The 24,482-nt window shown below is 38.2% G+C and overlaps 1 protein-coding gene across 1 annotated transcript in view; it reads left to right on the forward strand.

Moving 5' to 3' along the window:
• The first annotated feature begins 660 nt into the window (after positions 1-660).
• Positions 661-24,482, forward strand: part of LOC124162871 (transient receptor potential protein-like) — a 77,762-nt gene continuing 53,940 nt past the window's right edge. The window contains exon 1 of the mRNA XM_046539562.1: positions 661-1,366. The gene's annotated coding sequence lies outside the window, so the exon portion shown is untranslated. The remainder of the gene's footprint in view (positions 1,367-24,482) is intronic.

Below are 24,482 nucleotides of genomic sequence, written 5' to 3' on the forward strand. Positions count from 1 at the left end.
CGCCCTGTCGAATGACCAGAGACGTGACTGGTCGAGGACGAAGGTGATCCGACAGCTGACAAAAAAACACAATGTGGCATAGCTACATAATAATATAAATTATCTATCATCACATTAATTTTTTTACTAATGACTGTATTCCTTTATTTCCGTATCTATAACCTTATAAAGAGAGCCCTGGTCCAGAGGAAGAGGGGGACGGATAGTGGCCTCATCTGGGCCAGGTAAAAGAAATAAATAAAATGAAAAATAAGTGAATCGGTAATATGCAGTTCCTGCTAGGACTGCAGAGACGCCGATGCCGCGGCCGTGAACGAAGTAAAACGAGTGGAGGCGAGCAGAGAGGCCGCGTGGACAGGCGAGAGGAAAAAACAGGAGCGTGGACACAAATACGAGGACGGAGGGGGTAAAGCCTTTGCAGGCCTTGCAGCGGACGCAATAGGATTTGAACGGGAGCGGGAGAAGGGGGCGCCCCCCCTCACCACACCACACACTAACCCGCGCAAAAACACCTCTTCTGCACCACCTTCCACGGCATCCACACACGCTTCGCAGCACCCGACGGCGCGCTCTCAGCCAGCAGCGCCCCCGTCCCCTTCTTCAACTCCCCCCCCGCCCTCTCTAACACATGCGCCAATGAGGTGTTTCAACATCCATGCAAGCATCACCATTCGACAAGATGTACTCTGTACGTACGGTAACATCGCTTTCCCTTCCGATGGCACGCTAGCAAGAAACAAAAAAAACAAAAGAGAAGTCAATCCGCGAAACCGATAGCAAAACAGGAATTCCCCCACCCAAAAAATATACGTCGTTTTACCAATAGTAAAAATTCATTAACCAATAGTAATCAAACCAATTAAATCCCCACCCCCTACCCTGAGTCGCAGCCCCCATACCCCAGGTGATCCACCCCCACCCTCCGACCCCCACCTGTCTCGCAAATCCGTGTTTTTCTCGAAGCTAACCGCGGAGGCAGCGCTGGGCTGAGATAAGGCCAGATAGTCTGAATCCTACCGAGTCTATGGACGTACCTCCGAGGACACCAAAGACACTGGACTGAGCCGAACGCCTTTGATTTTCTTTTCGTCGACGTGCTTCTTCGAGTGCGGCCATTGTCGTGGAATGCGCGGGGCCGCACCCAGAGGGACGCCGTTCGTGAAGGCCGGGACGCGAGGCGCCGGGACGCCGTGGTGCAGCGGGAACCCGTCCGCGATCGAGGTGGCGCCCGGGAGCGGGTCGGCGTCGGTGGTGCTGGGTGGTGAGGAGTCGGTGCCCCGCGCGGCGACCGGGTGCGGCACCTACGGTAGCCACTGAGGAGGCCAGAAGGGAGTCACGGAAGGGAGCGAGGAATTGAAGATTGCAAGTGAGTAGATGCCATCGGCAGATATTAATTTTGATTCCTCAAAGATTTCATTGTTTTAAGCGTTACTTTGAGAAACAAATCTTCAACAACTGTACATTTTGTATTTTCCACATAATATTTATGTATCTAAGACTATGGTTTTGATGTTAGGGTGACATGCTCAGTTGTATAAACAGACAAATGTTGACTTGCATAAAAATAATAGTACAAAAACTCATTTATGTAACAAAAAGTTTTTATACATAAGAGAATCATTGCCTATGTTATGCACCGGCACTAACGCCGAAAACATGGTAGTAGAGAAAAAAAATTACGTGGAAAATACTAAAAGTTATTCAAGGTTCATTCCTGAATTTTGTGCTTTACTTTTATTTTCCCGGCTTCGATTCCTGTATTCCGGCGATACCCCATGGATTAGAGATGACGAAAATAAGTCACAGAATATGATTAATTACACACTGCTTATTGAAGTGTACACAGAAATTGCTATAAAAAATACTTGATAACTCAACCATTCTGTGACGATTAAATTGGTTTATAAGCCATTAAACCTTATTTTCATTCCTAAAGGGTGAACTTGACACCGTTCGGAATAATTCCGATCTGTGTCCATTCCGAACGGTAGATTCCGATTGGTGAGCAAAGCGGTTGAAATTTATTATGTTTGAAAATTTTTATTTCGAAGAAGATATGAGCTCTCGTAGTGAGTCGTCTACGTCCTATAGATGTAAATTTTATATGATATTGATTTAATTTGAATAAGTTAAAAAAGAAATGCTTGCTTGAAAGTTTCAGAAATATTAATTTAGCAATTACCGCAGAGGATAAGGTAAAATAATAGGCTTTAGCAAGCCAATATTTCAGATCACGACACTTTAATACCGAAATAAGAAAATATTCATGTCGGTCATTGCGTACCAATTATTGTTCACTTTTAACTGGGGAAATCGTATTCGTTTCGACATCTTCCTATCATTTGCTATAGGCCACTCTATTGAAGAGAGGAGTTGGTCGTTTCAGTGCAAATTTTAACGCACAAAAAATTACGATCGTACTGCAACCAATCGGAACCAACATTTCGGAATGAAAACCGATCGTAATAATTCTGAGCAGAGTCAGGAACACCTTCACTGCGGGTGAATTTGGCAAGCATCGAAGTTGTCAAATCTATTTTAGTAACGACGCGGCCGTCTAATATATTGGCAATGGTCATCGGAATCATACGAGTCTCGATTGATGGCTATGACGCCTCAGAAATTTAAACGAAGGACCACCTGCTTCACTGCCGGCCTCGGTGGCGGCGCGATAAAAGTACTTGCCTGCCCAACAAGAGGCCGCGGGTTCGAGTCCCACCTGTCTTCAAAGATAAAGGTACTCGTAAGTCAATTGTAAATTACTAATACACAGATATGTATAATTTGAATAGAATACGGCCGCTTTTTAAGAAATAGGAGACTTTAAAACCGTAAAATATGTATTAATCTACACTTCTTATTGCGTGAACCCTAGCAAACGATTGTTAGCTGTCGAAAACAATTTTTTTTTCAACATGGGCTCAATTATTACCTCTGTTTTCAAATTTTACCGTAGAGCAGCTGATGAATTTTACATTTTAGACATCGAATACTTCACGTGATGCAATGGTCGCAAGTAAAACGGCTGCGGTATAAATCATACGACAGATTCTTAATAACACAGATACTCAAACTGAAATTCTACACGGATACTACAAAACCCTACACACTCAGAAAATAGCTTGATCATCACGCAATCATAATGATATCAGTGCAAGTAAGGATTTGGGCTATCATTTTTATTTAGCGTAGAATTATCTAGAAGAGGCATTTATAATATTTATATATGTTTTGGCTAGGACCCATTTCATCATTTAAGGAGAAATTAAATTTCAATATAAAACTGAGCGGTACTTAGGAAACAACATGCAATTTATTGTTTTTGTAGTAGTAATGGTTAAAATAGAAATTAAATATGTAATGATCTTTTTTTATTCTAATACACTGTATATAGTTTAAACCGCCGTAACCTCGACGCTATTTCACAAGGTATATTCCCTCAATGCACTAAATATTTTTCTGATGCCTACATAATGTATATAATGTCCCACAAAGGGATTTTCTTTAGATATCAAATAAAAACATACTACATAAAGTATTCAAACATAATATATGTTTTAAAGGTTTGAAAATAACAAAGCCAAGTAGTTTATTCTTGTATACAACGTAGTACATAGCTTTTCCGTAGAAACAGACGAAAATTGATAAGCCTCAACATGTTTATCGTTGCAAGAGGAGTATATTATAAAGGAAAACACCATCTTTAGTTTAAGGATATTTGATTGCGTCAGCTAACATTTCAAAAATTTTAATCACTCTCATGTTGCCTAAAATTATCTCAATAACAGACCGACGTTGAAGTGATTTGGGAATATTTTCACTTCTCTAGTGGAAAACTTAAGATTTCAGTCAGCCATTAAAATGGGGCGGATTAAGGCCCTTTTTGGGAGGAGGGGGTTGTTCATTTTTTTCTGCAACGGTTTGGTGGTATTCATAACCTCAGTGATAATGCATCTCAGCCTGATATGCGTTCACTAGCAGCTTTGAGATATTCATAAAACGTTGTTATTATAGCTGCTGAAATAAAAACATTCATTGGAGAGTCACCTTATAGTCTGCAATCATTTCAATTAAGGGGACGGCGATCTCTGCCCCCATTTCTCGCCTCCCTCCCCCCTGAATCCACAAAGAAATAGCGATTGTAATTCTTAACGAGTCTTTCATTCTGGGAAAGACTTTACTTTAAATTTTATCATAATAACTCTTACTCCTCGGCCATATTTTTATGGAGATGGCAAGGCCACTATTAAGCTTAATCTAACTGGAACAGTATATGTTATTGCAGAAGTAAGATGGCTTTTACGAAGGTTTAATTCAGCTTTAACTCATTAAAATTGAACTATACCTTTGAATTTCTTCCACAACTGCCATAATACAACATTAGTGCTGAGATGTACGTCAATACCGATGTAATTGTCTTTCAGGCAGTAGGTAGTATCAATTCATTGCTGGCTGACAGCAGTATAAACTGTGATACAAGAATAGTGAGCTTAATAAAATATATTGCAACTAATTTTAATTCAGCAAAAAAATACAAGCATAGATAAAAATTTGGGTGATTCGTAGACAAATAGTGAAAATTTAAGATAAGCACGTCACTGAAAACGTATTGCAAACACTACATAACCTTTTTGCACTTCGGCAAAGAGTACTTTTGTACTATGCTCGGCAGTCATAAGACTGGAGTCAAGGAAACATTGCGTGAAAACATATGTGTGGGCAGTAATACTCCATGATTCAGACGCTTGGGCCAACGAAAAAGGGACCAGAAAAGAAAGGAGGCCTTCGAGATATGGTGGTGGAGAAGGATGATGCTTAAGATGAAATGGACATGTAGGGTGATAGACGAGGAGTTGTGTAGAAGAATAGGAAAATAAAGGATACTATGGATCACTTCACGACAAAGAAGAACACGGTGGATTGACCACGTGATAAGGTACAGCAGTTACTTGTGAAATAACAACGAAATGGAAATTTGATGGAAAAGTCCTCAGAAGAAGACAAAGGGATAGGTGACAAGGAGAGATCAAGAAGAATATGGGGAAGAAGAGCGTCAGGGTGCTAAAATAACTTGCATGGGAAGGATAGGGAGAAATGGCTAATTTCAGTACACCAACCTTAGGATTACAATACCAAGTGTGCCAGTTGTAGTTATGTGTTTTGGGCTCTCTTGTAAGAACACCTGAGTGAGATATAAATTATAATAGCGTACAAATCTAGCATTCCTTAGAAGTTCCACAAGATGGAGATATAATCTGAATACGGCTTGGAAAATCTAATGGATTATAAATAGCCTGCTATAATTTTAATCAACCAAACTATATATTTCGGAAGAATTTGTTCGATCAAATTATTCTATCGGGTAAAATGGCCTTAATAACACAGGTAACTGTTGTAGTTATGTGTTGTGGGCTAAACTAAATGAAAAAAAGAAAACATACAATTCCAATCATCACTCAGTCCTTAGATGACTATAAGCACTGGATCAGAAGGTATCGCTTCGCTCCACTCTCGAAATTTAAAATATAATGACATAAATGTGAATAGGTATGCATATAAGAGATTAATTTTTGCTACTCAAAATAACATCTTTATGTGCAAAAATTATTTAATAAAATCATGTTTGCAACACTCGTAACCTACAGAATTTTGAGAACACACTTCATTAACACTTAAATACAATATTCAGTAGTAATTTTCAAGGCTCACAGCTTACTCAAGAATCTTTCTCTCAAAAAAATTCACACATACCATAATAATTATAGCTAGAAATTAATAATTCAATTTAAATGAGTTGATAAAGACGACTGCATTTGGATTTTGCTTCAATTGTAGAGGAAATAAAGTACCCAACCTATAAACTCTACTTTTCCGTTTACCCATTCCGTCACTATCATAGATTCCAGCATTTTCGCGCTCAATAGATTTAATCGCCTGTTTTGTATATTTATCGGGAGCACGGTGAAAGTGCGAAGATGGCACAGAGGAAACATTTTTCAAATCGATCGAAATCATTTCCCTTGATTCCGGTATTCGAACCCGGAACTCCCGCATTCGCGTCAGGTGAACAACCATGTACTTAATTCAAGTGATATGAATCTATTCGGAATTTTCGCAGTTTTACCATGGTTATATTTAATATTCACAATGAACCGTGCTGCTGAGCAAGAGGATGCCAAAATAAAAAATAGAGATGGGAAATGGGAGAAGGAAGAGTTTTAGGTTTGATGAAAAGTTGAAGTTCTAAAATTATTCAAATTATTCTGAAAGGATGCATCTTCGTCAACTTGAACAACTGAAGTTATGAAATTCAAGCCCTTATTCCGGTGATTCTGATGCAAAAAATAGATAGAAAAAGTGTATGCTGCATGCCATAGACTTTTGAAATTACTTGCGTATCTTTAAAAATTAAAAAAAATACGCAAAACTTAAAAATTAGTTCCGATAGACAAGATACAAAAAACGATAAAGTAATTTCTCGAGAAGGTCATCCTTTTTTATAATGTGTCTTGATCGTTGCACGGATATCTGTCAACGAGATTCTTGATACCTGAACGTGCACTAAAGATTGCATGGATAGAATATTGAAGTAATTTAACGCTCACAATGGAATACATATTCATAGGCGAAGTGTACACCTTCGACCTGTTCATCGAAACAATATAAAACTTAAACAATGCCAGGAAAAAATAATAAATAAAAAACAAATTTTAAAACAACTGTACCAAACTATCAATTTTTATGACTAGGTCTTGCTATTTTTTAAAGTTTGTTGCAGAGATATTTTGAGGGTTCAGGCCTCAGAACAAGAAAGAAATATATAGCAGGAAACATAATTATCCAATGATTTTCGTACATTCCGTGTCCATTAATCTTAATAAAATCCATAGCATAGTAAATTACATTGACACTACAACTTTATACATTATAAGCATAATTTAGAACACTTATTTTTAGTTCAACATGTAATAGCCATATTCTAATACTCGCCAGCACCATTACCATCCTCTTGCTACGGCGGGTTTAAAACGTCATGACAAGACAATCGCTCATTGCAATTCCTCTACTCAAGATACTAAAGGAACAAGCGTTCTTAATTGATTACCCACTGGATACTTATTCACTGCTGCTCGTTACCAACTGCATGGAGCTTGATTACACGCTACTTTTCCTGCAAAATAGTAGTCTCATAATTACCACGAGGAATATTTTGAATGTATCGTGTTTACTAACGAAACATAAGTCACCACACTTCTTGGAAATGTAACGTATACTTTGGACTGAACAATTACTACTTTTCGGCAACAACACATTCCAATAACTTCACTATAATCAGAACTGGTGCTCTCTCCATTAGTTCCATCGTATGTACTCAATCTATTTCTGCGACATTAAGTTCATTTAACAAAGCAATCGACATGATCTGAGCTTATATGATCAATTTAGTAAGGTTCTATGGCTGAATTAGGCGACTGCTCAAATTTTCGCTAACTCTTGAAGAACATATTTTCATTTTCAATTTTTTATTTCCATATAAATAGTGCATAATTCCATTCAAATTGCTGTCATTGAAATTAATTTTTTCAATGTACCCTATCATTAAAATATTTCCTACCCATTCTCTCCTACGAAATTTTTGGGATCAAGTGTATAGGAAGATCGAGTTGCCTCATCGTGACTTGAGATTTATATTTTCCTTCTATGCAAGACGATTTGGAAATTATAGGTACTTTAAGTTTAACACTAAGTGAATATTTATGCTCACATAATACTCTACTAGGTTAAACATATTTTTGACGAAAATTTCCTGTCCACTTACAATTTTATTAACGGTTTTCTTCCAAAAATAATCATCAAATTGCCCTACGGCTGGAAATTAATAGGCAAAAATAAACTGAAATAGTGAGCAGAATAGACCAAGCAAAGAGGGCATGCCTAAAAAGTGGAGTCATCTTACTGCAGAAAATATAAGCATCTAAGTTAAGAAGAAATTTATTAGGACTTACATTTGGAGCATGCTTCATTATGTTCGTTAGGCATGGAAAATGACAGCAACGGAAAAATCAGAGCTTTTGAAATGTGGTAAGTAATATGGAATAATGATGAAGATCAAAAGGATAGATCGTGTGAGTGAGCTATGATTAACTTTTTCGTCAAATAGTCTTTGTATAGCGTGGTAGCTAGCGGGCAGTCAGTGGGTAGAGCACTTACCTGCTAATCGAAGGGTCGCAAGTTCAAATCTCGTGTGAAGGATTCGGACATCCCCAAAAAAAATCTTCAGGGTTCCAGGTGGCCCACGGAAATATATAAGCCACCCTGACTAGAATATGTGGAATACACACGCCCGTAGCTATGTATGCCTCACCTAACCAAATCAACAATCAGGTTTACTATCTGAATGAGTTTAGTACATTTAGGACAAAATTTGTGTACAGGCGAATGAGTTCTCGCACAAACTTAAGTAACTAAACCGTCACTAAAAACTTTTATGCTCAGAGTGTGAGTTGAGTTCAAACTTACAACGCAGGCACACTTTCAACTCCTCCAGATCGTAAGCCGCTAGAGAAACCAGGAAGGAAAATTTTGAAGCTTCCTTTAATAAACTCTGGTTGAAAAATTAAATTGCGATACGTTGAGCGAAGATAATTCTAATATCTCTGGAAAACAAATGTTAAAGTAAATAGTAAATGTAACACTATGGAAAAAGCAACTCTTTTATTTCATAGGTACTTCTTGGTGAAATAGGCAGTTGCGCTATATGATGGAGATTTCCTTTGCTATTGCTTGTGTCTTCACTTTCTTCCAATTATGTCGACCTCCATTGCGCAGCATAATATACAGAATGGTATTGATTTAAGTTTAACAAAACGGGAGTCTTTCGACGTTATTCCAATCATATCATAAAAACACCAAAACGGAAAAAGATGACACGCAAAATTATAAAAGCCTCAGCATCATTAACTCTAGATAACCAACCGCAAAACTCAACAAAAATGATACTTAACATGGACCATCTCACTAATAAAATTAACGAGTCATTCCCGCAAAATAAATGTAAATACTGCTACTAGGCCTTCCAAAAATACAAATCAATTCCAAACACAAAATTGGCAATAGTATGAAAATCGGGGCGTTAGAACTCAGATGTGACTTACTCGAACCAAAATACACAGGCCCTTAACAGGTAGGCACTTCAGGATTGGGTGAATGAGCATAAACGTTGATACCCTCTCGGAGATGACAACTCGATTGGTAGCCAAATCAAATTGCAGGAAATGAATTACTCAATGAAAACATATTTTCAAATTCCCTCTCCCTCATTTTCTCTGCCTTTTCAAGGTATTTACCCTTCACTCTTCTGCTCTTTCACCCAACAACCACTGCTCTAGGAGCACCACGCAAAAACTCATGCTTCTTTTCACCCCTCACATCCAGCGACGGAGTAAAAGACCTAATTCTTCCCTACCCCCCTCAAAAACCACTAGCTTGGGTATAAGCAGCGAAACTCTCGCCGGCTACACCGATATAGGAGATGAGCGAGCACAGAGAAAAAGACTGTAAAGAGATCATAACGAAGTTATATACTTCAGAATGTGGACATTATTCGTGACCTCCTTATCTTACAGCCAACCCACTCCCTCTGGTCTAACGGAAAAATCAACATTGAGCTCTCTTCTTCGTACCATTTAAATTAAAGAGAACCAAAAATAGGTTACGTGGGGTAAACAAAGCATTTATAAAGGAGCGGGACTGGAAAAAATGCCAACATCTGGGCTCACTTCGGAGCATAGGAAGGAAAGATCACAAATTCAAAATTAAGCTCGGGAAGCAGAAAACGGATAATTTGAAGGATACCCCTCTTGCATAGGGGATTAGAGGAATAAAATGACTAGCTGAAGAAATTTTTAAGATATTCCCCGCAAATATTAAAAATTTTCAGAGTAAATGCTCCTCGATTCTTGGTTGATGTCATTAAGTGGCGTTGAAGATTGAGTTATTTGGTTCAAATGTCATTTTTTTATTATGTGGTATTCTTTTTAGAGAATTGTTCGTTCACTGTAGGCATATTTTCAGTTCCTTTACTTTTCTCTTAGGTAGGGCGGCTTTTCATTTATTTAAATTCTCGTGTCACCACCAGACGATAGCATACTGGTAGCAGAATGAATTTCAAAAATAAATAAATAAACAGTTCAAAAGGAACCTTCCCCCTCCCCCCCCCCCCTACATCTATCATTCACCCATTAACCCATTCTTCTTTCCTCTGACCACTTAAAATCCAGAAAACTGAGGACACGGACACAATGGCCTCATCCTCAGACGCAACGAATATGCCATACTGAAGAATCCATCGCCACCCTTAATTTAACCTCCCTCCCTTTCTTCCCACCCCAATCCTACAATTGGGAAAGAAAAGAACTTTAAATACACATTTGAAAATGACGTGAAAGCGTCTGAACGCGTAGTGCCGAAAATTAAGTTTTTTAGTGAAACTGACAGCATCTCTTTCATTTATTACTTTTAATTTTTCATTATTATCCTCAAGGATTCTGAATTTTTTAAAGGCACAATCTCACCTCATCATGGGGTGAGATTGAGGTCTCATAGCATTAAAAACATTAAATTTCTGGGTAGGAAAACTGGTAGGACAAATGAACACTTTTTTGAGATTTTACCGCACTCTGCGGTGGAGACCAGATAAGAAGATAATCGATCATGAGGACGATTTTGTCCTATTTGAATGTATGAACATTGCATGAGATTGAGCGTCATTTGCACGTGATGTACCGGATTTGTCACATGTGGAGGCAGTCTACTTGGAAACCAATTAAAAATTAAGTTTAACTGTTATGTTGACCTAAATATCTTCGTCCTAAATATCTTCATCGCCTCCCGTGGTCTTGTCAAGGTTAGCTGCTCATTCCGTTTTATATTTTCTTTGTATATTTCTGAGGCCGTGGACTTAAATGGTTCATCAGTAGTGGGCATCATTTGTAATATCCCTAAAAACTAAAGTCAGAATAAGGTCCGTCGCAAAGGATCCGAATGGGGGCTAAGGTTGAGCCGAAGACGCATAAAGACGATTTGACCCCATGCATTCTTCGGCATCGTGAAGGGAATCTTCCAAGTATTTTTTTTCCTCGCCGTGTGAGGGCAGAGGGCGAAACGAAGCTGTGCTCTCTCCAGGGTAGGAAGATCGAAGGGGATAGGGCACTTGGCCGATCCTTGAAGGCACTCCCGTTAGATGTTGCAAGAGTGTACGGCTTCCCGAAGGAGCTAATGCGATTTTCTCGCTCTTCCCACGCCCGTGCAACAATCCTCAACCCCACCCCTCCCCTCCGACTGCGAATTACCGTGGAAGCGGGCGACTCGCCACCCCTCTGCGCACGCCCCCTTCACGTGGAATTCTGCACGCCCTCGCTCCACCCCCTTCACTTGTTCCTCTTGGAATATATTTACCTCTATGATGCACACATATCAACAAATAAACACACGTGGATACCACCTCCCCGTGTCCTGGTTTACATATTATAGGGGGCGGACTGAGCCTTGGTGCACACTGGTGGCGACTTTAAAAAAAGAAAACATCGAGAAAGGAGAAGAAGAAGGCGGTCAGTAGTTTTCAACGCGAGGCTGGTTTCGTTTGGGGATTATGTGTATATTTAAATGGCGAAACCTCAAAATCGTCGTGGATTGGTCGAGCGAGGAAAGCGATCCTCCGAAATTGGTGACGGAATAATTTCGGTGAACGGACAACAGTATAGCTGTGTAACATTCGACTGGGAAGCCCTTGGGGTACAAAATTCGGAGAGAAAACAGCTTAATGGTTTTTAAATTATCCTATACCTGATGTGAATATTGGGATGGCCTTGCGAGTAAATCATGTTTAATTTGCTGCAAACAGTTGTGGAAATTCTTAACACTGACAAAAGCTTAACACTGACAAAAGCAAATGTATATAGCTTCCAATATTTCAACAAAACTTCCTGCAGAAAAAATTAGTGGAAATAATATACAAAGTTAAATTGTATCAGCAAAGTGTAAATTATTTACGCTTTGGCCACCTGCAGCTTATGTATACCTTGGAGTACCTTACCTTGGAGTTCTGATTATTTCAATAAGCTCATAAGATTCATCCCAGGTGGCCTAAAATGTATTTTTGCATTGCTAGGCAATGAAAAAATAAAAATTACAAATTTGCTCGCAACCAAGGAGCTTTGGCACAAAAAACAGTTACCTTTATATCACATTTTTAGGATTTTTAAAGTTAGAAAGGGTCGCATATTTTCCTTAATCATTCTCGATAGAGTCCATACTATATTTTCATACTACATATTACCTCACTTCATGTATGTAAGGATGCAAATCATAAAAAATAAAAGGGCATATACGAATTTTAGGTAATAAATATTTAAAATCCCAATTTGAAAACAAAAAAGACAATTACTATCTTGGAGCTATTGGAGGGTCTTTACTTCGAGTTCTAGGCTACTTGAAGTCATTCCATTTTTTTAACACATTTTAAAAAGAAGTTATTGTAACTATAGATAAGAGTTATAGTAACTAGCTATAACAATTAAATTCACCAATCTCTTCATGTTTATTGTCTAAAGTTAATTTCCATGGAACATGAGTTTCGTCACTCAATCGACGTTTCCCAATTTAAAACTAAACCGCGTGAAGTTTATTACAGAAATGGACTACTATTTAAAGCATTGTATCTCAAGTACAAAAAAACTAAAGACTAAAGCCACAAGCCATTTTTTCTACGGAGAACACAGTCCATCACGTTCTAGGAATACTATGCATGAGGTACTTTGATTTGGCCATCTGAGAAACAAAAATAAAGCCTTTTCCCCATATTTTAAATTTCTTATTTTAATTACAACATACTACTCATGTTACAAAATACAACTCATGTTGTTAATTTTATTAACAACATAAGTTTTAAAAGGCTAACTTAAGGGATAGCAAATTCCTGGACATTTTCGCCATTTCAGTTTCTTCCCTTTCCTCTGTAGTTGCCTTCGTTATCCTCTCATACGCATGGTAGGTAACGGTTAACGACACCTGCTTGAGGGTGCGATTGTTGCTGCAAGCACAGGATTAGGTTAAAGGTACAAGGCACAGAAGTGATGCTAATTTCTCTGTTACAAAGGAAATATGCTACAGTCAACAAATAAGTGAATTCGGATGAATTTTCATGAGAAAAAATGACCCCAGGACGGGGAATTGAACGACAAACCTTTGGCATTCCGGGCCACTGCGTTGAACACTACGTCACCCAAGTTCCAGATTCCCCATGGCAATTGAGCAGAGGCTCATGGTTCTATATGATAGGCCCTAGCGGTCAATCCAAGATGGCAACGCGAGGGAGAAAGGATTTCAATGAAGCCACAACCACTTCACTCAATAACCTAATTTACGCTATTTTGTCCTTCGATTCCAGTGTCTTCTCCACGGGAGTACATCGGGTGACAACGCAACATTTTAATGTTTTCTGGATTAATGAATTCTGGAGATTTTCTCCGAATTACCGGTGACGAAAAATTTTAAGGCATGTGCATTGACCGCGTGGTCTTGGTAATTAATGGCGTTTTCCATTGTAGGTTTGTAGGACTGTAGGTTTTCTTTCCTCTACTTTGGCCCGTTTCTGCTATCTCCATAGCTACAGCGGCGTACGCTAACTATTCAAGTTGAAAGATAATAAATTCCTCAAGGATCTACTGAAGGAGCAAAACCCTAAGGACTTTTAAAACTCTAAAACTTTGCTCTAAGTAGCAAAATTCAAAGGAATTTTATTCCTTAGAGCAAATCTGGTTGGCGAGTGAGCGAAAATGTGCGATTTTTTGTTTCACTGAGTTTCTGCTTAATTTTTCTGTATCACCCCAATGTCATCCTTCTCACTTCCTACACGCCACCTTCAAATATTTTACCCAGCAAAGAGTATGGCCATGGGGATTATATTTTCTTTCAACTGTTAAACGGCCGTAGCTCGTTCAATCACCGATTTGTTACTATTAAATGCGAGGACGGGGAAAAAAGGGAGAGCAGAACCTTATACTTAAAGGAGCCAGAATAATCACTGGTGACACTGTTCTCTACGGCAAATCTGGACAGTGAGTAACCCGAAAGATGAAGTACCACCAGTCAGTCCGCGGATATCTGAGAAGCTAAGATGATTGTAAGGGTTTGGTCACAAGAATATGCGATTATTTCTTAGTAAACTAATATCATTGCAAATCGGTCAAATATTACTATTATGATTTGTAACCAAGATTATACGGAAACAAACTTGAATAATCGTTTAATGAAGCTGATTTAAAGTGGTCCTCCAGTAACACTGCCCTCAGAGAATGTGGCAAAAGCCTAAATTCGCCCATTCATGCTTACAGAACGCGAACTTCACTGGGGCAAAAAGGTTTCAGCTTTCGCAATTTTCCGATTTTCCGGCAGCTAACTCTGCTAAGCTTCAGTTGCGATTCCAAGAAGGCAATCAATGAGGATATGGGTTTCCGGTAAAATTGGCTTGAAAGACAAAACGAAGAGGAAGAATTGAGGTGAATGGCCTCATATCAATCGATCTCGAAGTATTCGTTTCGTCAGGTAAAGAAATTTCGTAAATTTCCAGAAAGGGCATCGCCTGTTGAAACATGAGACCAAAGTGAAGACTTATAAGCCACGCAAATATTCAGCGCTTCATAAAGGAAGAAAATTCGCCTAATGTGTTGAACACCACGGTTTTTTCGCCTCACACCGAAGCGCAGAGCTCTTGCCTCTATTTCACAAGTGATTATCATTTTTATGTCCATGTCACTATGTTTTTTTACTGAGGGAGGCAATTTTAAAAATTCTGAAAGATTTTTTTTTAGTCCCCTATATGTAATTCAGCCGGAACTAAAGCACTGCTTTTTATGCTTTCATTCAAAAGTTCTCCTTTGTCGTCATACGTCCCATTTTCCTGTTCAAAAACTATTTTCACTCAGGCAAATGACGCATCAGTTGATCGTTGATTTCTAAGTCATCTGATAATTGTGGCTTTATCGAAAGCCTTCCTCTCATCAAAATTATACTAATCTCTTTTGTAGTAATTAGGAAATAATTTATATTTTACAATGAATTTTTTATTATTTTTCGCGTGACCATTGCATTACACTGCGTCTTTTCCTCTTCCTTAGCTCTTCATATTTGATATTTCTTCCAAATTCGTCCATGATTTTTACTTTTACCTTTAAAATTTTGCGTTCACTCATTTCATTGTATCCTTTTTCTTTTTCCGTTTACTCGTATTTTTCAGTCCTTTTTGTGATAAAACATAATGAATCTCTGTCAACCCATGAAAATAACAAAACACGATTCACTTATCTGCGGATAAAAAAATAAAACTACTTGTCAGGATCTTTCCGGAGGGTCAGCAGCTACCTGGTTGCTGAGAATGTTTATAGCCCGGTCAAACAGCCCAAAAAATAGGGGTGCCCTTACACAAATTCCCAACAAGCTGAAATTTTACAGGAACGTTACTAATACAACTCTTACGATATCCTGAAAAGTCCCCATCGATCCCGTGAGTGCAAAACTTTTATTCAAGGTCAAAGGTCACAAAAAAGAAAAATGGGGTTTTTCCTATTTTTTGCTAAACGGTTAGTTTTACGAAAAAAAGTTAGTTTTAAAAAGTGTTCAGATCAAAATTGTATATCAAGAAATTATCTACAAAACTGTCATTCTACTTTTTTCTCTAAGATTTACCATTTCTGAGAAAAAGGCATTCGAAAGTTAGCTGTATTCTCCGCATTGTGCATGACTATTATAATATAATATACATAATATGACTATATTCTTGCGCTCTCCGAACATTATTGGAGAGCTCCAGCTAACTTTCGAATGGTTTTTTTTTCTCAGAAATGGTAGATCTAAGAGAAAAAGGAGAATGAGAGTTTTGTAAAAAAATTTCCTCATCTAAAATTTTAGCCGAAGCAATTTTCATCGTAAAACTCACCGCTAGGCCATAAAATGCAATATAAACCCATTTTCGTGACCTTCGACAACTAATAAAAGTTTTTGCGCCCACGGGGACTTTTAAGGATATCGTAAGAGTGGTATTCCTATCGTTCCTGTAAATTGTTGGGAATTTATGCAGGGGTCAATGCCCATTTTGCCCGGGCTATAACAGTTACAACTCAACATTAATTGTTCATTAAAAATTATTCTTTCACCCTGATGACGATGAACAAGTTGTCCGCTGAAACGTCGGTGATAACAAAGATTCAAACCGGTGAAAATCCCGAGAAGACATTCCGCAAATACTTCGCCGGGAAGGAACTGCACCATATTTTATTTTTGATTCTTTACGAATTGCTATCAAAAATACGAATACACAAGTTTCCAGCAAGAATCAGGAGAGTTTCCACAACTTTCGTCTGACACTTCTTGCAGAATGGAGCTTGCACAAAATTTCCACGGGCTATGAATAAGAATAGAAGAAAAAATTTGATGGCTACGCGATGAAACAATCTCTTACGCAAATTATGAAAAGCAGCCACTCCCGATTTTTAATAAAGGTGGGTGATTATCTTCTTTAGGAATCCTTGGGCACTTATTCTTTGCTCTTCCATCAACCAAGAATGTCATTTACAGCCTCTCCATCGATCTAAGTAGCAATATCGTAAACTAATACTTGGTTTTCAAAACCGAAACCGCAGAGGCATTTAGTATGTTAGATTTTACAATAATAGTAGCTATATTTGCTTGATTTCAGGGCATCAGTAATAAAGAACTAACATTACAGCGAATGGGGAAGAGAAAATAAAATTTCACGAATTTCTCTCATCCATTCTAAATTTTCAGTTTCGCCATATCTTAGAAACCATATCCGCAAAAAAGTACTATAAGGGCTTCTATTATTCCAGTCTTAAACCCAATACTTCACGCTTTAAATGCAAGAAAAAAATATTCAGCACAGAAATTTCACCCGATAAAAATTATATCTCATTAAATTTATTGGCAGCCTTCTTCAATGAGAATGGCGGGGTTTTTAATATTTGCCTATCTCTCTAAGCAATATTTCGGTAAAAATCAATTTTATAACTCAGTGGATCGATAAATATGACTAGTTCATTTTTGAATGAATGCATCATGGAGTCAGTTTCGTAATTTTACGCCGAATGAAAGAACTACTTCAAATTTGAGGCAAAAATGAGCATGTAAGAGATAAAAGAAGTGCTCAGAAATGGCGGGAACTAATTTTTAAATTTCTCGCAAGTTTGGGGAGTTCAACTACCGAAATTTATTTTATTATGCTGGTATACGTGTTCCTGAAGTACAATGAAAATTTCAGTTGCTTTCATAGTTTACTTTGTCTGTGGGAGCCGCTGAGGTTAGACGTGTTTTTCATGAGTTCGGCGACTTTCGGCTCACATTTCATTGCTTGCTCGTGAAGTTTTGGCCAAAAACAATACTGTAACGATGCCACAGTCTTCACATTTGCCCGACATGGCTCCGTGTGACTTTTTCCTATCTCTCCAAATAAAGGGAACCGTAAATTGCCGTCGTTTTACACAAGAAATTGCCGACAGAGCTGACGGCTATCCCAGAGTATGAGAAGTGTTTCGATGACTGGAAGAAGCGGTGGCACAATGACCTAATATCTAATAAGGACTATTCTGAAGGCGACAACATTTATGTAGACGAATAGATAAATATATTTTTTAGAAAACTAAAAAACCACTGCCTATTGCCGCCCTTGCATCAGCATGGCGGGGTTAGATACGTTTTCTTCGGAGGCGTTGCCGGTAAATAAGTAGTATCAAAATGCCGAAGCTGGGACAAGGTCAAATTAAGCGTCCCCTTTCACTCCCAGTGCATTCCAGACACGTGCCGAGCCCATAGCTTCTCCCACTCGAGTTGGATATGTTCCCATTGGCAGTTAGCAAGATCTCCTCATCCGTGGAGGTAACGTGAATCGTATTTCCCCGTCTCGGCATAGTAAATAACTGAAATAATACCTCTAACTACTTTGCTATTGAACATTTTTTGAAAATAAATCCTTTTAAGTAAAAGAGCAAGTAATTATCAGTAAAAAAGGTCTCTTGCCATTTTTCGATACAAGTCATAGTTATGGAGATAAATAGTATCTTGTCTTATAAACAATTGTTGATTATTAAAAATCGCAATAACTTTGTTAATATTTATGCTATGATCACCATTCAAATTCCTATCATCATCAAATTCAATCTAGAATACTTTAGCATTTCCAAAAATTCGTCACCACAGCGGTAAATACTCATTTTCAGAACCCTCCTCAAAAACTGCATATATTGTCTATGGGATGAGGCAAGGCTATAAGTGAAAGGCGTTTCCAAGCGATCTAAGTGGGATGGGTAGGTTACGCCTAGATTTGCCCCTTCCACGGTACCTTCAAAGCAGTATATAAGGCCGTGAAGTCTCTGAGAAAATCGTCAGCGGGCTCAGAACTAGTCTGAGCCCATCGACCCAACAGTAAACAACGCGTAGGTCTTCAAGAAGTGAATTCTGCTTGAATTCTGTATGAATTCTGCATGAATTCCAGAAGAATCATCAGAGACCCGGACACCGAAGGAGTTTGCCGCTTTAAGGTAAATATGATCCGTAAAACTGAGTTTTTCGGATTTTTTCCTATTTTTTCTATTGCTTCTGGAACCGAGAAAATTCATGAGCATGTTATGCTCAATACCCCCCTTCGACTCCCGGTCAAAAAACAGGATGAAATTTTTTAAGTATCCTAGGATACTAAGGGTATGGTAGAAATCCTGGTCCTAGTACTCTCGTTTTCTCCTCTAAAATTCGGGGAGATTAGTAAAGGAACAACCCCGTTTAAAAAATTTTGATAGAGCAAATAGTTTAGATTCGGTGGGCCAATATATGAATGATGGTATTAGGAGAATATAGGTTAGTAGCAGGTATCTTTGTAAGAAAATCTTTAATAACTCCCTTATTTGAACAAATAGGACCATAGTTTAAATTTGAATGTTGATGAGTAAGTGACCACTCATCTTTTGCGTGTAAAAGAAATCACCTCACTCCAAGGGCGTGGCCCCTACACTCTGGAGATACTTCCTGCGATGGTCTATAACTCCCTCATTTGAACAAATAGGACCATAGTTTAAATTTGAATGTTGATGAGTAAGTGACCACTCATCTTTTGTGTGTAAAAGAAATCATCTCACTCCAAGGGCGTGGCCCCTATACTCTGGAGATAATTCCTGCGATGGTCTATAACTCCCTTATTTGAACAAATAGGACCATAGTTTAAATTTGAATGTTGATGAGTAGGTGACCACTCATCTTTTGCGTGTTAAAAAAATAACCTCACTCCAAGGGCGTGGCCCCTATACTCTAGAGATACTTCCTGCGATTGTCTATAACTCCCTTATTTGAACAAATAGGACCATAGTTTAAATTTAAATGTTGATGAGTAAGTGACCACTAATCTTTTGTGTGTAAAAGAAATCACCTCACTCCAAGGGTGTGGCCCCTATACTCTGGAGATAATTCCTGCGATAGTCTATAATTCCCTTATTTGAACAAATAGGAGAAAAGATCTATTCAGGTTTGATGGACCTTAAAGCTAAGGAATAAATAAACAAATCGAAAGCATTTTTTAATTTATTTTATTTTAATTAATTTATTTCTTATATAAATTTCAAGTTTATCATCCCCATAATTATAACACATCACCTCCGCTCCACTCATTTTAAATATTTGGGGGAGGAATATTTGCCTATTCCTCCCCCTAAACACAATAGTCCCCACCAAACCCTCACCGTACCGGGTGGTCACCTTCTCCAAACGCTCCACCCGATACAAATGTCCCTCCTCCAACTCCTCTTTCTTCAAATAATCGCGATCTTCTTGCGCGCGGCGCAGCCTGTCACGCAGTTTATCCTGTAAGAATAAATATAAATTATAAATAAATACATAAATTAAAATTTAGATATAAATGCACCTTTGATTAATAAAGAAACATAACGAAAAATAAGTTTACCAAAGAAAACGAAGAGGAGGAGCTGGCAGTTACATCGCTTGAAGTAGTGGAAGCATTGATAGGAGTGGTGGTGGTGGTGGTGGTAGCATTGACAGGAGCGGTGGTGGTGGTGGTGGTGGTTTCCATCCTATAATTTCAAATAAATATAAATATATGTATATATGTGTATAAATTGCGAAAAAAGTAAGTTAAACTGCACTTACATAATTGAAGATTGGAACTACCAAAACCACCCTCCCCTCGGTCAGTGTTACCAAGGGCTTCTTCCGTTATTATAAAAGATACGTCCGTTCCAATTTTTTCAAATATTATTTGGCATATTCTCATGCCTCTTCGTATCAAGAAATCTTGATCACCGTGATTATAGAGGAGTACTTTTAATTCGCCTCTATAATCCGGGTCAATTACACCCGCTCCCACTTCTATCCCATGCTTAACCGATAGGCTAGAGCGGGATGCGAGTCTCCCGTAAAATCCTTTGGGGATTTCAAGGGAGAAACCGCAAGGTATTAGAGCCCGCCCTCGCTTAGGAATTATGTCCCACTGAACAGCACTGATATCATATCCAGCGGGACAAGTGTAGCTAGGTGAGGGAACGACTGCGAACGGGTGTAATTTCTTGAACGTGATGTACATTCTAGGTTAGAATTCCACATGAAACAATAAGGAAAAGAATATATTGTAGCGGTATTTAGGACCTTACACTAAAGTTTAAAGGCTAGTATCAGAGTATACTCACTTTCAGTGGATGAGTGTTCAGGAGCGACTACTGGAAAGAACTTGAAATTCTCACTGGTGACAGTCTCACTGGTAGACGTTTAATGATGGAGATTGTCCCAAAGCTAAGCCTTTATATACAGGAGCGCTTTTGCAGAGCTTCATGCAACATGCGGAGACTGGGAAGGGGATTTTTTCTATTCCGAAAGGACTTTGCATTAAGCAAGATGCCTAGGCGAATGGGTTTTTTTTCATCCTGGTGACCTCACCTAGTTGCTAGCGCAGCGCACTCCCTACCTTATTTGAGGTGAAAGGAAATATGGAACGACTTTGCAATATACCCGGGAGAATTGAGCTAGATTTTTCCACGCTGCTGATGTCCTTCAGAAACTCTGTACACTCCTTTGAGGTGAAAGGAAATATGGAACGACTTCGCAATACTCCCGGGGAGAATCGAGCTAGGTGTTTTCCACACTGCTGGCGTCATTCAGTCGCAAGCTTGACGCATTTCTTACCTTATTTGGGGTGAAAGGAAATAGGCAGTGACTTTGCAATATACCCGGGAGAATTGAGCCAGATTTTTCCACGCTGCTGATGTCCTTCAGAAACTTACTCTGTACACTCCTTTGAGGTGAAAGGAAATAGGGAACGACTTCGCAATATTCCCGGGGAGAATCGAGCTAGGCGTTTTCCACACTGCTGACGTTATTCGCATGCAAGCTTGGTGCATTTCTTACCTTATTTGGGGTGAAAGGAAATATGCAGTGACTTTGCAATCCACCCAGGGAGAATTGAGCTAGATTTTTTCCGCGCTGCTGCTGTCCTTCAGAAACTTACTCTGAACACTCCTTTGAGGTGAAAGGAAATATGGAACGACTTTGCAATATTCCCGGGGAGAATCGAGCTGGGTGTTTCCCACACTGCTGGCGTCATTCAGTTGCAAGCTTGGTGCATTTCTTACCTTATTTGGGGTGAAAGGAAATATGGAACGACTTTGCAATACTCCCGGGGAGAATCGAGCTAGGTTTTTTCCACTTAGTTGGAGTACCTCTGCAGCTGACATCATGCACAGTCTTCTCAACCCACTTGGCAGCCATCCGTTGAGGAGTAGGAGGAGATTTTCCATTATAAATACAGAACGAAGACGGAAACATTCATTGCAATCTCGTCATTAGGGCCGAGAACTTACTCTTCGAGACAACTCCTCAAAGAAGGCATCATCTACTCTTTACAACATCATCACCATCTACATCTTGGTAAGTCCAACTTTTTAACCATGTTTAAAGTACCTACCTTAAAATCTTTAACGTTAACAGCACTATTGTCTATGTATCAGCCACACTATGCTCCTCTGAATACTTGGATGACTGCAAAAAAGAATATAACTCCACCTATACGTGATCTTTTAAAGTTTCTCTCACGGCTAGGGATAAGTAAACGTGAATTTTTTACTGTTGGCTTGATTCCTCCCATCGATAAGCATACAGAATACAAAGCCAATGAAGCTCTTGCGTTATTTATTATCCGTGACGTAAGGAAAAATGTAAATGAATATGATTTTATTCTATTAATGACTCGTGGCCTGCAGGATTTCACCAATAGGGAACTGTGGGATAACTTAAATATTAGGGCTCCTTTTACAGTTAGGAAAAGTTATTATGAAGTGACAATTCCTGGTGGTACTCAATATTTCCTTTGCTTTGATTGTTATAGTGCATTTTTGATTTCAATAAAAGATGTGGATGATTATAACATGAGATTTTCTAATTACAACATATCACAGGAATATCATAGATACATTGTGACTAGTATAGATTTTCTAATTAGAGACTTTATACAAAATTTCAATTGCTGGTGCTCAAGATGCATCACAAACCCTCTTGTAATTGTTGATGACAGCTCTAGATTGAATATTCCTGCTATATTTAACAGGTTAGGATCGGTGAATATCAGAGTGAAGTCTACTAGAAAGCCCCTTAATATTAAAGACCTATTGTTTAGCAAAGTAAAATCATAATTTTGATTTTTCTAATTGGGATTATAATTCTTTTTATTTCAGTCATACAAAGACACGAAAATGAACACCCTATATCAAATTTGTTTGGTTGCTGTTAGGGAAAAAATTTACGATATGGCGGGTAAACTTTTGAAAGAAGACACTGATTCAAATTACCATTCCAAAAGGAATATTTGGCGTTTTTTGAATTACTACGTTGATATAGTGCTGTGCGAAAAAGAATTCCAAAATTTACCTTTAGAAATTTATGAAGATATTGAAAATATATCAAAATTTTGATTTTTCAAACATTTCCAGGTACAGTAAACCATAAAACGCGAGCTGAATCATTTAGATTTCAATTAAGCACCACCACATTTCTCCCCCAATCACAACATATTATTAATCCAAAACTTAAAATGAATTCTCTTTTTCAACTTTGTTTAAAAACGATTACCAACAATATATTTTCTGTAGCAAAAGAACGACTACGTATTGAGGGATACATAAGTATACCAATGAATCAACAACACTACTATGATTTGTTGGAATATGAAGTAAGACAGATTTTATATGACAATGAATATATTAATCTACCTCGTGAAATATTTGTTAATCTTGAAAACACCGCACTAGAAATTTTTCGATGGTTTCATTAAAGGATTAATTGGTTTTTTTATTATTACAGATTACAAATCAATCATGTCATCCATTAGAGACATCATTTTTAACTTTAAAAACAATGCATACACAACTAAAGAGTATCTTGAACAAGCGTTAGCGTGCATTTACAGAAAAGTAGCTTTTGAAAACGATAGTATTGATGAAATGGAAACTTATCATGAAATGAAAGATGCATTAGATAAGGCATATGGTAGAAAATTTTGCTCTTACTGCGAAATCTTCTATAACATTGATGATGCTATGCCTCATGAGAATACCAATGCACACCGGATGAAAATTAACGAGCAAATAGGGAGAGGGTTCAATGAAATTGAATCAGCAATTAGATCCAGGCTTAAAACCTTTTGGATAACTCCCGAGGGGGATGCTCAGGACGTCGTAACTTTTCTCGATGGAATAAAAAATCTATTGATTGAGAAAATTAGAGAGCAAATAAGGACGAACAGAAGTATAAAGTTCAACCTTGTATTAATTTGCAAATTTCGAAAAGGAGAACACGAGGAGCTAGATACTTCATTTAAAACTAGTAATCACCGTGTCCTACTTGTTGATCAGTTAAATGAGATTGTGGACGAGAAATTTTCTAAACTTTTAAAAGAAAAGTCAGAGTTTCAAGCAAAGGGGTCAGGATGGACTCTAGCTGAAGTTATAGGTTTAGAGCTACGTATTAACAAGTACACCCATCTTCGAGGTTCTACATTCATCGAGTTACCTACAAAAATTAGGCATACAAAATCCGTTATCAATGTCAAAAATGATGATCAATACTGCTTTAAGTATGCTATATGGGCAAAATATATAGCCAATCATCCCGAACGAGTTTCAAAATACGATTGTGAGGAATTTCGGGAGACCTATACTTGGAACTGCATTGATTACCCAGTAGATCTGAAGGATATCCCTAAATTCGAGCGTGAAAATAACATTTCAATTAATGTGTTTGGACTAGATGATAAAAACAATGTGTATCCTATAAAAATTGTAGATTATGAGCTCGAGGATCATCGCGACCTCCTCTACATTACCAATGAAACCACTGCTCACTATTGCTGGATAAAGAATTTTGAA

Source organism: Ischnura elegans, chromosome 7 (assembly GCF_921293095.1).
Source record: "Ischnura elegans chromosome 7, ioIscEleg1.1, whole genome shotgun sequence".
In the NCBI taxonomy this organism is placed as follows: Eukaryota; Metazoa; Arthropoda; class Insecta; order Odonata; family Coenagrionidae; genus Ischnura; species Ischnura elegans.